Source organism: Hesperophylax consimilis, chromosome 9 (assembly GCF_061612785.1).
Source record: "Hesperophylax consimilis isolate HC1 chromosome 9, BYU_Hcon_1.0, whole genome shotgun sequence".
In the NCBI taxonomy this organism is placed as follows: Eukaryota; Metazoa; Arthropoda; class Insecta; order Trichoptera; family Limnephilidae; genus Hesperophylax; species Hesperophylax consimilis.
In genome coordinates, this window is record NC_142844.1 from 18,378,127 (window position 1) to 18,393,375 (window position 15,249).

The 15,249-nt window shown below is 32.8% G+C and overlaps 1 protein-coding gene across 10 annotated transcripts in view; it reads right to left on the reverse strand.

The window, feature by feature from the left end:
- dlg1 (MAGUK family member discs large 1) overlaps positions 1-15,249 on the reverse strand; it is a 181,972-nt gene that overhangs the window by 157,915 nt on the left and 8,808 nt on the right. The gene's annotated exons all lie outside the window — the stretch shown is intronic.

A 15,249-nucleotide genomic window follows, 5' to 3' on the forward strand; every position in this document is an offset into this window, starting at 1 on the left:
ACACATTTTCATTTACAGTTTTTTTTTTTTATATTCATATTATGATGTTTTCGCACACTTTAAAAGAGATCCGTTGTTAGATTCCTAGTTGTGACCGTTATCTTATTATTTTTATGTGTCTTGTTCTGTTTCATGTTTAAATTAATTAGTATTATCATCTTCTTCGGCGATATAAAACAAAATAATTATTGATGAGGATGAAGATAATACTAATAAATCTTAAGGCGATGCACTAGGCCGTGTAATATTTTAAATTGAGCCGCTATCAATAACAACCCTTACGTAGAGTTAAGGTTTAAATTCCCGCTTAACACCATCGGCCTGTTTTGATTTATGCAAGAAAAAAACATGGCCAAAAAGTGCCTTTTATTTTATTTTGTGGATGTTCAGGCATAAATTTTTTTTTTCGATCATTTTATAAATAACTTAATTTTCCACATTATACAATAAAATCATAACCGAAAATGGGTTCGTAAGTAGGAGATTTTGAACTTTAAAGCAGTTTTCATAGGCCTTTACATTATTTTTTTCTGGGCTTATAAAAAGACTTATCTAAAAAATACTCGATTATTACAAAGGTAGAGATGTATTCTACTCGCAGTATTATGTATTAAAGCTTCTGAAACATTTCTAGGCGACCAAATTATCACACCAAAAACACATGATTTTGCATTACTACGTATGGCCTTAACGAAACATGCAACAGAACAACAACAACAGACAACGTTATCGACTCAACCTACTCGGTCATTTATTTGGTCTTAATTATTCTACGTAATTTTTGTCGATCTCATATTTCAAATTCAGAATTATCCATTTTATCTTTAACAATTTTTTTCGCATATTTTTTCCATGCGAGTTCCACCGAATTTATTTGTAACCTAGATATTGTATCGGATAAACATAACGGATTTTTTCAATGTTTTAAATTACTTGTAAATAATATTAATTCTGACTTTGAATCCCGAAACAGAGATGCTGGGTTCGATTCCCAGTTGAGACCTTTACTTTTTTTCTGTGTCTTGTTCTATTTCACGTTTCGTTTAGTATTATCTTTTCCTTCAATCATATATTACATTAATGGGTATAACCTTCAATGTTCATGAATAGAAAATACAAGCTATCTAACATTGACCTTCTCCCTGCTGTCCGCTATTAAACCGCTTAACTCTCGATTCGACTAAATTAACCTATCTCTCCTGTAAACCTTCATTCGCGGTGTTGGAATATATAAATACCCGCCCAAGAGATCGGTTAACAAAAATAAACTCAGCCGACAAGAATTGGGTTATTTTGTGACGCTCATAAACTGTCCCACTTCTGGCTCATTTCTTGTCATTGGCCATTGCTATCGGAGATTCGAATGGTTTGCTAGCTATTATCAGAGAATGCGAACCAATTTAGCAGAAGTCGAGGTTTTGGTAGCAGAAGTCGGGGACGCCCGAGGAAGACATAGCACGATCAAGTGATCAATAGTTAATCAGATACTTGAGTCGGGCCATGTCAAGAGTCAGAATAATAGAATAGTATGTATGAATGTGAATGAGGCAAGGAGTGTGTGACAAGACTGAGATGTATGGCGGTCCGTCCTCTCTGCCTACCCCCGTGGGAAACGGCGTGATGGTTAGTTAGTTAGTTTATAGCGAACCAATTTAATGGAAATCTCATACATTTTTAAATATTATAATATCATTGGCCATTCAAATGGTTTGCTAGCTATTATCAGTGAATGCCAACCAATTTAATAGAAATACATATTACATTTTTAAATATGTATTATAATATCATTGACCATTGCTATCGCAGATTCAAATGGTTCGCTAGCTATTATCAGAGAATGCGAACCAATTTAATAGAAATACATATTACATTTTTAAATATGTATTATAATATCATTGACCATAGCTATCGCAGATTCAAATGGTTTGCTAGCTATTATCAAAGAATGTGAACCAATTTAATTTAAATATATATTACTTTTTTTTAAACATCATGTTACAACCAAAATTAACGTCACAATCCTCTTTTAAGTTTATATTTATTGTACCGTATTTATGTTAATTAGTGATATAAACATGAAATAATTGTCAAATAACTCCTACGCCAAGCTCAAGAGCTAGCACTCTTCATTGGAGTAGAAATTCAATAACTTATGTTTTTCACTATTACCTATGATCATCTAATTTTATGTAAAATGTAACAATGTTATAAGTTAAACAATAAAAAAATAATAAAAAAATAAAAAAAATAAAAAATTATAATTATCAAATTGAAATAATTTTTGACGAAAATATTAACAACTCTCTAGAGCTATCTAGAAAATTATCCCAACACCTCTTCCTTGCCGGAGAAGTGCTCTGACCACTGACTTGTGTTTTGATTTATGTGAAAAGAAACATCGCCAAAATATTTAAAAAAAATTGAGGTTCTAATACATTTTTTTAAATCCGATCAAAATCTATGAACTTAATCTGCCCCATCTCTAATCTCTAAATAGTATAAAATAAAGTCGCTATCCGCGTCTGTCTGTTTGTGCGCCTTGTTCTTCTAAACTACGCAACGATTTGATTTTGATAGGGTTCAACGTGTGTTCTACTCACAGTATTCAAAGCATCTATAATATTAATCCCTAAGCGATCAAATTTTCAAAAAAAAAAACACACGTTTTGCATCGCTTTAAAAAAACATCAAATAATTAGGGACCTAATTAGTAATTCTTTAAACACTTGCAAATGAATGTATTTATTTTCATAAATATACTTGTATAAAAACGTTGATATCTTTATTAGAAGCTGGCACGAGTGTGCAAAAAATTGTAAAACCATCAAAGAGATTTTTAAAGTTGTGTTAAAAACACATTTATGTTCTTTTCGCTTTTCAATAGGTGTTCAAGGTCTTATTTTCTTTTTTCTTAATACTGATGTGACATCTTTGACACGGACATCCTCGAACATTAAATTTATTTGATCTATCGTGTCACTCATTTCGTCTGCCATAATAATTATCAATATCGTAGTGTGTATTAACAACATCTACAGGGCGATAAGATCATTTTGTCTAAGACCAGAGATCGTGGGTTATAAAATAGTATATTTGCGCTTCGTTCCAAAGTAAAAAGAAACTCAATACTCTAATCGATACGCTGCTTAAATGGCTTTAACTCTGATTGAGAACCGGATCTGAATATTCAGGCAAATACTTCCCTACCTTCCGCATCTAATTCTCATTTATTTCCACCTCAAAACATTCCCTAATTAAATGGCGTCAGCCGACCAGCTCCAGAAGGCGACACAAGACTCTAATAAAGGGAATTTGCTCAAGGGTCACATTTTAATTAATTCCAACTAATTTGTAACTATAATTTTTTTCAGACCCATACCGAAGGATGTAAGTTATTTATATTTAAGATCTTCGAATTCGGTACCTTTTTATGATTTTTCAGTTTCAAATTTTCTTTTGAGAATCTCTAATGTTGTTTCCAACGATTAAATATTACAATTTGATGTTTTACTTATTAATTTATTCCAAAAATAAAAATAAATTAATGAACGGCCGGGTTGCCGACAGTGATAATGATAATAATGTTTAAAATGCACCATCTTTTTTCAGTTTTGAAATCAGCTATTCGATCTTCTTCTATTTGATAAGTTCCGAGTTTCTTACTGGCAGACTATTCGTTGCCAAGAGCGCCAGATGGAGCTCTGGGGGCGGAAATCGCAACTAACCGACTTTACAAACCGTTTCAATCAAACTGAACCGTTTCTTCAAGCGACCACTACTAACAAATTCCCTTCTCTACTATTAATCTTCATCTATCCCTTTTTCCCTTGCCTCCCTATTCCTCCCCCCTCATAACAGATTCAGGGCAGTGTACCTTAGAGGCAGTGTACCCAATACTACTTCGGGAATTCTCAATCTGTGGGTCATGAAAAGTTTTTATAATTTAAAAATGATGTTTTGAAGCTCAAGTATTTTTCTAGTTATTTTTTATTTCTTTTTTTCCATATTAAAAATAATAATTTCCCTCTTTTTGAGGAGAGGAAGGAGTAAACATCAGTCTTGAAGAGAGTGCACCGGTGTCGAAGGGTTAAATGACGCTAGTTCCTCGGAGCATCTTCCATTGAAATATTGGTAGGACGAGGATAGCATTCCCACCTGATGCATGTACCTCATCAAAATAAAAGAAGTACATTCATTGTAATGTGACTTCCTTTTTCCCCATAAATTATGCCCCATGACGAACGAGACATCTTGTGCAAAAAGTGACGTTAGTGTAGAGATTACCTACCCCATTTTTGTTAAATTTGAAAATAAGTTTTCTTGTTTTGTTTTATAAATAAACATAGATATTTAACTATCTTTAAATATTTTTATACTAATGATATAAAATTAAACGCAGTGACATATTGTTACTACTTCCGTGTAGGTTATCTATAAATATACGTCCAAAGTTACACAGTTCTAAATATGAAAAGAGAATCTTGATTTAAACTTACTTACATGAGCGTTCAAGGTAGGTAATACACAGCTAGAGAACCTCTGATCTTAATTCGAAATATTTTTAAAGCTTGTTCCAATACGTCCCTGCCGTGATCTTGATCTGCTAACAATAAGGCATAAATTATCGACATGTCGTCTGCTGAATCGAATCAGTGTCGTTGGTAATGGCAATGATGTCGCTAAGCTAATATTTGGCAGCAGCCAGGATGGCTGAGGGTCCACACTGTGGGCACGATCGACTCGATGAGCAATAAACCGTCTCACTTCTGGTGGGCAACGGAGCAACTACATATACAGGGTTTTCCACAGACATAGGAATTAATTCATATGTCTATGGGGTTTTCCAATAAGAGGTGTTATTTTCATATTCAATCGTAAAAGATCAATGGTTTCGTTGCTTGTGTGGCACGTAGTGCCGTCTTGTTGAAAGTAAACGTTGTCCAAATCAATACCATCCAATTCCGGCTATAAAAAATCATTAATAATCTCTCGATAGCGCAATCCATTCACCGTAACTGTTGCTCCAGCCTCATTTTCGAAAAAGTAAGGTCCAATGACTCCGCTGGACCATAAACCGCACCAAAAAGTCACACGTTGAAGATAGAGAGGCTTTTCAACAATAACTTTTGGGTTTTCCGAGCCCCAGATGCGACAATTTTGCTTGTTTACGAAGCCACCGAGGTGGAAATGGGCCTCATCACTCAAGATGATTTGCATTTGATTCACTCAAGTGAATTTTAATAATTTCTATGCATTGTTGAAGCGTTTATTGTTGTCAAATGTCAAAAAATGACAGCTTCAAAAGTAACATCTACCGAAATAGCGGGCTATTCAAAATAACACCTCTTATTGGAAAACCCTGTAGTACTATGTATTCCGTCACCCTTCGGAATCTTCGAGTTTCGAATTGCTGAGCCATTCGCTCATTTCAATTTTAAAAGACTAATCGATAACGACCTGTTATTTTATTGTGTTTATAATTATATTGATTATTTGTTTGTGGCTAGGTAACCAGCTGGACATTCTGTCTGCTTTTTTATTTTAAATAACAAAGGATTTCGGATATAAACACTGTTAAATAGAACCACAGGATCGTTATTCAATTTAGAAAGAAAAATTCCTTGCATCCTGAAATTAACTTTTGTAGAATTGAAACGTTTCTAGAATAGAAAAAATACCCTTGCAGAGTTCAAACGTTGCATAGATCGAAGCTACCAGTTCTAGAATTATCAAACTTACTAATTTCGGTTATCGGTTTGTTGTCCCCGTGAAATCTGGTTCAATGAACTCAAATTAAATATAATTATTAGTGTCATTTTCGAACTAGGAATTAGTTCTGTGAAGTATTCAGACGAGCAATAAAGTACCTATCTACCTATTATTCAATATTTTATTATTTAAAAATTAGAACTGATTTTTGTAAAGAATCAAGAATTCAGACTATCCCGTGTTTTTTAACGGGTTTGAGCTAGTCATAAACATTTAGATTATCATATATTATAATAAAACAAGTATGAAACATTTTTCAAAAATAGAAATATTTAGATTATCTATGGTGTGCGTTAGTTATTCTGATTATGTGAAGAATAATTCAGACAAGCGACAAAGTAGGTACCTATTTATCGTATAACATTTTAACAGAAACATATTTGAATTTTCTTCTTCAAAATTGGAATTATAATATCCCGTAATTTTTCACTGGTCTGCGCTAGTTGTTATATAATTAAGACTCTTATGTTGTGAACACGTATTTTTTTAATATTCTTTAAAAAGCCTCATTTCGTATATGTAGGCCGATTAGGGCTATTACATTAAAAATGCAATAAAGAAAGTAATTACGAACAGAAAGGTTTCGCTATAAATTTGTTCTAATGGGACCATGGCTAATGAAGACAAAGCCGTGGGAAGGTACCTGATCTTATTTATTCCTGTAGCTGCGTAAAGCTGACATAGGTAACGTTTCAACAATGTTGGCTACAGTTAATTTTGGACTTCTTCACTTTAAAATCGTTGAACGTTTTTAGTCGATGGGTAAAAAATATGTTTTTTTTGTCATTTAAATGAAAAATTACTTTGTTTTAAACCACTTTATAACACAATTTTACAAAAAGTCAACTAGTAACGGTTATAACCTACCTTATAGAGGATCTTAATAAGAAAAACTAACTTAAGTAAGGATATTTACATATACAGGGTGTATCGGTAAGTACCCCACAAACTTTAACCAGCTATTCCTCAGCACGTTTGGAGTAAAGAATGTTATGGGCGCTTAGCTGTCCGGTAACATTTTTTTCCATTAAAAACAAAAAATAAATCAAAAATCTACACTCCGTCACTGTAATTTGCATTGAATCTCTTGTTCAACAGCTGTTATTAGCAAGTGTGTCAAAAAGTGTCCTCGCTCTTTCGTACACACTAAATAATAATAGTTAAAAATGAGACGAATGGTGCCGTGCCATTTCGTTGTGATTGTAAAAGCGCGCCAACGTAGGTACGTACGTACATTATTCAACGAAACTCGAACAAAATATTGCCAGATGGGTTTTCAAACTTTGACAAAGGATAAAACAATGTTGACATGTGGTGAAAATATGAATAGTAAATTTTTTATTAAAAAAAATGTTACCGGACAGCAAAGTGCACATAACATTTTTTACTCCAAATGTGCTAAGGAATAGCTGGTTAAAGTTTGTCGGGTACGTGCCGATACACCCTGTATATATATAAAGAGTTAACAATAAGAAGAGAGAGGGAAAATATTAGAAGGGTACATAACTTCAGATCGTGGTAAGTAGATGGGTGGAAGGTGGGCGGTGGCGGTTCTTTTACGAGGGTCATTTGGTCAATGACCTCCAAAAAATATCCTGCAATTGTGTTAATATAAAACAGGATTTAACAAACTACTCGACTATAAATTCAGTTTTAATATTCGTGCACATTTGTACGGTAATATTCCAGTGCCATCTAGCGTGCAAACGAGAAGCTATTGTATCGTTGGTAACTACCGTTGGTCACTTTAAATTTTGTCGCAAAACCATCTCCTTTCTTTCTCTTTGCTATACAGACAAAGGAGGTAAACACTATCATATCTGATGTATGCTTAGTATCATACAAGCATTATTTTTAATGGGTTTTCGGACATGACGGCGGTGAGATAGAGATAACTACTACCTACGATTATTAAGGTATTAGAGAGAGATGTGAAAAAATGTCAGTCGAAAGTTTTTTGTGTGACAAACGATAGCCATCTTAAACTTGAATATTAGTTCGCGAAATCATTTTTGACATAATTTCCATGCAATAATTTAAAAGGTCAAATTCTGTGTATATCGTATTGAAAGAAATCGCAAACAATTCATTAAAACATGACAATCGCTAAAAGAGGTTAATTTTATATTTTAAAACGTAAAGTTATAATTTTTGTCAGTGGATTTGTGTGTGCAATAAAATGAACGTATAAGTACTTTTGCTTTCATTGTTTACTTTTTTAAACTACTTATAAACAATATACTGAGGTTGGAGTTAGTGATTTTAAAACTTTTAATAGGAAAAGATCTTTCAAAATAAAAATAAACATTAATTAGTTATATGTATAAATAATTACATAAATAATCTTAAATTAAACAATATTGTACTGAATGCTTCGGAATATGTGTGTACGGGCAAATTAAGTGCATACATTGCCGTTTTTTATAATATTCACTACGCATTAGCAATATACAGGGTGTATCGGCACTAACCCGACAAACTTTAACCAGCTATTCTTTAGCACATTTGGAGCAAAAAATGTTATGGGCACTTTGCTGTCCGGTAGCATTTTTTTTTTCAATTAAAAACAAAAAAATTAAAAATTTCCACACTACATCACTGTCATTGGCATTGCTTTTCGTGTTCAACAGCTGTCATAAGCAAGTATGTCGAAAAGCGTCTTCGCTCTTTCGCACACACTAAATAATAATAGTTAAAAATGAGACGAATGATGCCGTGCCATTTCGTTGTGATTGTAAAAGTGCGCCAATATAGGTATACACGTGCATTATTCAACGGAATTCGAAAAAAATATTGCCAGATGGGTTTTCAAACTTTGACAAAGGATAAAGCAGTGGTGACATGTGGTGAAAATATGATAATAATTTTTTTATTAAAAAAAAAACGTTACCGGACAGCAAAGTGCAGATAAGATTTTTTACTCCAAATATGCTAAGGAATAGCTGGTTAAAGTTTGTCGGGTACGTGCCGATACACCCTGTATATTATAATTTCGTATTAATATTTTTTTCAATTGATCTTACACTTCTGGACCCCTAGAATCGGAGGTAGCACAAAGAATGGTGAGAAAAGGGACATCTTTAATATTAGACTTTTGGATATATGTTTTGTTTATTTCACTCTCTCTCTCTTCTTATTTACATGTAAATGTCTGTACATAATTTAGTTTATATTATTACAGTCCTGAAAAAGGTTAGTTATAACCGAATATAGTTGACTATTTGTAAAACTTTACCGTAAAGTGATTTAAAACAAAGTATTTTTTCATTTAAATTTTAGTCGAGTCACAAAGATATTGCTTTCTTCGATATGCTTTTTTATATATTTTTAATTCAGTAGAACTGGGTGGATGGTACAATCACAGTCTACCATATTACATGAGATTAAAAAAGAAAAAAATAATAATTAAAAAAAATAAAATCATAATAATCTGGTAATAATAACATACATAAATAAATAAAATTTTAATAAATCCTTGAAATGTAATACGTAAAATTTGTTATAAATATCTATTTTTAATAAAACTTCTACACCCGAAAATATGCCAAATTCCATAAGTGTGCTGCGACTTATTCCACATATATTAATATTAATTTACAACAAACTTTTTTACGGTACCATCCCCAACTCGCCTCACAAAATCTTAAACCCTTTAGAAATAATTTCCTTCTTACGGAACCATCCCCAACCCGCCTCACAAAATTTTAAATCCTTTGGAAATAATTTCCTTCTTACGGTACTATCCCTAACTCGCCTCACAAAATTTTTAACCCTTTGTGAATAATTTCCTTCGTATGGTACCATCCCTAACTCGCCTTACATAATTACCAAATTGGGTATCAAGAATTTCCCTAGTTTAAAAATAGTAAAAACTGGGTATTGCTTATAAAGTGTCATATTTGTAATATAAACAAATTTAAAAAAACTTTCATAGCAATCAAAACCTTTATTATGGGAAATCTTTAAAATGGAGTAGAAGTTCTCAATGCGCAAATGCTTTTAAATGCATCTTCCAAAAGCATGAATAACTAAAAGTCAAAAAATATTATCAAAACAAAAGAATCGAAAATTTTTTATTAAAAGAAAACTTTTACTTTATGACATACAAAAATTGAACAATGCGGTTAACTTTGAACGAGAAAAGAACTTTACTAATCACTTGCGTTTTTATCAACGTGTCACATTACCTATACTTACAGAAAGTTCCCAGGCTGGGTTAATATTTCTCACTAGCCAGCCACAGAGATTGCAGTCCAGATAATCCGGATTTAGGAAAATCCGGATATTGAATTATTTAGTGGAATCAGAATCCGGATTTTGAAAAAGAAATCCGGATTAGAAATTTCAAAATGAAATAAACGAGTTCAAAGACTAATAGATGTATAATGTAGACATTTCTAAGATATGAATAAATAAATTTGTAATTTCAGTTGTTAACCCAATAACCAAATTTTCACACAGTGATCTGTACACTTATATCTATAAGATTTAGTAGAAAAAAGTTAATTGTGCATATGTATTGATGTATAAGAACCTATACTAAACATTTATAAGTAAACCATAGACAAAATGCGAGAAGAAAATTAAATAAAAAGATCTGCCTCAACACAGGTTCGCCTAGTGAGGCAGGTTATGCACAACTTAAAATACATATAGTATATTATGCCGTATCTATATAACACTCTTATATACATGTTTACTTTTTCTTCTATAAGAAACTATTCTATTATTGTAACATTAGTTTTTCGACAATATCATTGTTACTAACATACATATAGGTATTTTACTTACTAATGATTAGAGACCGGATTATATGCAACAAAAATAGCCCAAAATATGCATGCAAATATGCAATAAAAATAGCTAAAATATGCACGAAAATCGATAAAAAAGGGTCAAAATATGCAACATGAAATAATACAGGAAGTCGTATTTTTACATATTTTATTTTTATTTTAGTAAGCTATTAGTTCTCAAGGATAACAATTATATTTTCGAAAATATCAATTATAAAATGTATTTAACAATAAAATTTAGAATTTACCTTTAAAAACGTTTTTTAATTTTAATTTTAAATTTTTAAAAGAAAGACAAACATTCCCGGGTTACGAATAACCCAACAATGTTTGAAAATCTCCTACTACCACCACAGAAAGCCGAAAATGTTGCTTCTGTTGTGATGGAGGACTTAGCCAGCCGAGGAATCGAACACGCGACGCTCGGGTGAGACCCAAGCGCTATGCCCACTCAACCACTGACCGGTCTGACGTATATGACTAAGTACTGTTCTAAATGTTCTGTAGACAAATTGTGTCTACGATCGCTTAATATATTTTTGTAAGCGGAAAAGGAACGTTCTACTTCTACTGATGTGGCTGGACAGAATTTAAATTTGGGTGCGATTTTTGAACTTATTGTTCCGGGAAAAATTTCACCTGCCCCGTTGATGAAGTTATCAATTTGGCACAAAGGTTCAAACTCTGGGTTATTATTCAGTATGTTTTCAAATTTTTCTTTGAGTTTACTCGGGAATAGCTTTTGCAACGAGGAATTCATAAGGCGAATTTCCTTCATAACCTGAATAGATGCATTCAACGCCAATCCATGAGTTTAAAGCGTTTTTATACTTGCAGGTATGTAGGCGAAATGAGTGGTAATCATAGCTAGGTTTTTTTTAATACTGGCGTCGTCCAGTGCAAACGATTCTTTGCACTGGAAAACTGCCAAAGGGCCTCTGCACTATCGAAGTCATTGATAACACCCTTGATGGCTTCAAAATGTTCATGGTAAAACATCGCAGCTTCGATCCATGTACCCCAACGTGTTATTACTGGCTCAGGAGGTAAAGGGATATTTGGCAGTTTTTCTTTGTAGACCTTTATAAGAGCAGGCGCCTTAAGAAACACTTTCTTTGCTGATGAAATCAGGTTATTTACATTCGCAAACGTGGATCTCACTTCTTCGGCGAGTCTGTGAATTCCGTGAGCAAAACACGTCACATGAATCAAATTGGGATAAAATACTTGGAGGGCTTTGCCTGCTTTGATCGTATAGGGGGCAGCATCTGAGAGCAACACCTACACATTTTCATCCGCAGAAGATTCAGGAAATATTTTTTTATACCCTCATTCACAAATCTGGCGATCGTAGAATGATTTGCCTTTTCAAGTTCTCTGCAGGCCACTAAATAGGAAGGTGAAGGTTCAAGTTTTAATGCACCAACAATAAAATTTGCAATGTAACGGCCGAAAGTGTCGGTGGTTTTGTCAGCTGAAATCCATATGATGTTATCCTTGGGTTCATTGCGTATTTCTTCCAGCACATGTAGATAAATTGATGATATGTAATTTTTACGTAAAGTAGATTCATCCGGTATATTTTGATTTATGCAATATTTTCTGAGAAAATCCTTCAAGGCAGGATTTGTCAGTTTGTATAGAGGGATATTGCTTGCAAGAAATGCTTCACATAGATCCATGCTAAAGTGATTTTGTTGTTTACCTTTGGAGGTTACTTCACTGTTACTGCTACTTGCCACTGTAAAAACTTGTTGTCGTGGGCCCTTCTTCTGCACTCCTGCGATATGAACACTGGTTTTGACATTCTGGTCTATTTGGAACTTTTTTGTGCTAGAAATGTTTTTCTCGCAAACTCGGCAGTATAAAACTTTTCCGTCGTATGTAAATATTCCAGGATATTCAGCTATCCACGTATGGGTACTTTTTTATCAGGAGGCATGGTTCATTTTCACAATGTACAAATTCGTGCAAACAAACAAAACACTAAACGAAACTCTAAAGAACAGCGCGTGCGACCAGTCATAAACAAAATTCGCAATTCACTGAATTACCATAAAAATATACCAAATCACCCCTAATACGAATGAATGAATTGTTTTCGGCAATTAGCCGAATTAAGCCGAGTAGGCGCGAGCGCAGGCGAAGATGAGAGAGGTTCCCCCCCGCTCCGGCCGCCGGCCGTAGCGATCAATAAGATCAGTTATCAGTTCTTCGCTCAGCTTCGCTGGCCGCGCGCCTTGCTATCTGACGTCTATAGTGTCGCTATGTGAGGCATCTGAACGATATCAAGCGTAAATATGCAAGATCTCAAATTATTTGCTAAAATATGCAACTACCGCTGAAAAGGGTCTAAATATGCATTTGCATATGCAAATATGCAAATGCATATAATCCGGTCTCTACTAATGATATATTATATATTCTGTATTTTTTTTTGATGAAAAAATAAATTTAATATTATTAAGTATAATATTAATAATATTAATAATTATATTAATAATTATATTAATAATATTATTAATTAAATTAATAATTTAATATTATTAATTTAATATTATATTATTAATAATAAACTTAATATTATTTAGCCAGAAAAATATTGTTTTATTTATTTACTATTTGTATTATAAAACATAGAACGTAAGAAATTAAAATTGATATATTAAGATAAGAAAGGAAAAGTACATAAACAAGGATATGAAAAAAAAAAGTTTTGTGTGAAACTAAATAATATACGAATTCGAAAATGCACCCTAATAAGAGTTATTGAAAGTGTCACCTTTTTTTAAATTTCAACGGTGCAAAGAAAGCACCCTCTTAACATTTTCTAATAAATAGAAAAAAAAACAAACAAAAAACAAAACAAACAAACAAACAAATTTAATATTCTTGGGTCTAAGAAATTTTTGTTTTCAGAAAAATTCTTTGTTTTAAATTTTTAGTTTCAATAAAAACGATAATCCGGATTTTGAAAAACAGCGCTGGATTTGCAATCCCTAGTGTGTATATTATTACATCATGGTCCAATTTGTATAATGGGTCGCTTAGAAGGATTTCCCTGATGGGCAGAAGAAAATGTGCGAATTCACGCTTCGTAGCGGCCACGAAGTTACTACCATATTATATGCATCAATCTTCGTATTTCTGACACAACATTAATGCAAGTTACATTAATGAACGATTAACCTTTTCCTAAAACTGTATCATCTTTGTAAAAATACCCCCACACAGCATCCCAAGAGAAAACTAATTTTAAAGCAAATAATGTGGTTAATCTCCTGTGTGAAGTTAAAATTAGAGTTTAATCTCCTATTTTATAGAAAACGCCACTGACTGGTAAGACTGCTGTCACCAAGTCGCCCAACGTTATGTCAACTCCGCCGAACTCAAGTATAACGACGAACATGTCTTTTTGGCGGCAAATCGAAAATTGCACTTCAACAAAGTCAACATAAAAGTACCTTAACACTATATGGTCGGGCATTTTATCGCCAAATTGGGGGCGAAGCGCGGGTGTTTTTTTAAATTTTAGCGCCAAAATTAGACTTTTCCGCAAAATATTCATATCTTACGATCTAATTGATAATTATCGATGAAACTTTCAGTGTTTTAATGTAAAAAGATGTCTCTATATATTTACTTAGCAATGTGTGTGTAATTCTTTTTTTTATGAACAAAAACTTTCTACTTTCTTGGGAATCATAGAAAAAACAGTTTTTCACAATCGAAATAACATATCAAAATTTATTCATACAAAATTACAAGATTATTTAGAAATTTTCAAAACATATAAAAAAACTATAACCTAATAGTGCTTCAATTTGTGATAGCGTTCGAAACACTTTCCTTTATGCAGGGGCACATTGCAAAACTTGCAAATCTACCGCGTTTCACTGCGTAGTTTGTGAGCGGAACATACGCGACAACGATTTTATTTTATTTATTTTATGTTGTGTTGCAAACTCATTGTATTGACAGGTAAATAGATCGGGTACCGCCGACAGTAGAAAACACATGACCCCGCACCCATTTAGAACCCCTTGTTTATGAGTTTCGCGCTCCTTACCGCTTTGCGCAACAAAACGAGTAAACTCGTCTCCCGCGTCTTACTGTAAAATGGCATATGACGAGTTTTCTCGTTTCCCGCAAAGAATGTGTTAATTATCGTAACTTCACTCTAACTTCAATTTTTTCGAGAACAGTGGAAATTCCATAGTGATTTTACATTAGAGGCTATTTATTACCAAGCTATTATTTTTTTAGTAATACTACCCATCTCAATTGAGAACTTTATTTTCGTCTTTGAGATAGGAAGTACCATTACAGTTTTAATTTCCGTCTATTTTATTATTTATTTTGGTTCAATATTTTACATTTCTTAGTACAATTTAGTATTGTTAGCCTCACTGGGTGGCTTACCCGTGCTGTATTATAATGTGATAATAATTTTATGGGACATAAACGAAATAATAAGCCATGCAGATAGTAACATAACGATAAATTTACAACAATAAATATTGCATTATGACAGTAAATGCAAGGTTTTCACAAGCATGTGTCTTTTTTACTTTAACTAACCAAATACATAAATAAGGAATAAAATTCACTAGAATTTATTTATGTTACAATAAATCACTATATAAATCCATAGACTTTATCTGAACTTTAAAATCTTCATAGC